This window comes from Apaloderma vittatum, unplaced genomic scaffold (genome assembly GCF_000703405.1).
Source record: "Apaloderma vittatum isolate BGI_N311 unplaced genomic scaffold, ASM70340v1 scaffold24654, whole genome shotgun sequence".
Classification (NCBI taxonomy): domain Eukaryota; kingdom Metazoa; phylum Chordata; class Aves; order Trogoniformes; family Trogonidae; genus Apaloderma; species Apaloderma vittatum.
The window spans coordinates 977-1,726 of NW_009711426.1; positions in this window are offsets into that span (position 1 = coordinate 977).

The window sequence follows — 750 nt, forward strand, 5'->3', positions numbered from 1 at the left end:
CTAGGGCTTAATTTAAAATTTTGTGGTGAAATACATCTCCTAGTTATTTGTATTATGCACTCCTAGGCTGCAGGTCTGATAAAGCTTGTGTTTGAATTTCATCCTTGCCCGATTGCAGCCTGTTTGAAGTCTCCCTGTGCAATACTGCTGCAGCTCTGTCTCTGTTAATAGTTGAAGTGGTGCTTAGTCTGAAGTTGGTGCCAGTGCAACAGACCTATTTGAAGGCGTTTGGAAGATAAGATCCATGTTAGGAGAAACCAATGTCAGAGTTGGCTCTGATAATTTAGCTGTCTCATGTTAGTCACATTCTTTAGTGAGGAAAATCTCTGCGAACACAGTGATTCAGTAACCATGGGGACAAAAGTAAAGGGGGAGAGGTTGAAAACTGTGGGATGAATAACTGAAAAGCATGAGAGACTGAGCAGTGGGGACCGAAACTCGGGCTTTTTATGGGCTGGCATCCTCACAGTATGGCAAAGAATTAGAAAGAGGCCCCAGCTACATCTTTAATGTCACCTCTTTGCACATATATTTGCAAATGCAAACCTTAGCTCCATCTCATAGGAAGCCTGGCTTTGGCGAGCTGCATACAAAAATAGACTACTTTCCCTCACTTATCTCCTGTCAGAATGTTGCACATCATGAAACAAGAGCACATGTAAAAGTTTGGGGAAAAGATTTTGTGAAGTGCAGAGCTAAATGGCTCATTCTGGCAGGGGAAAGGAGAGGCATGGTCGGCTGCTGAACTGA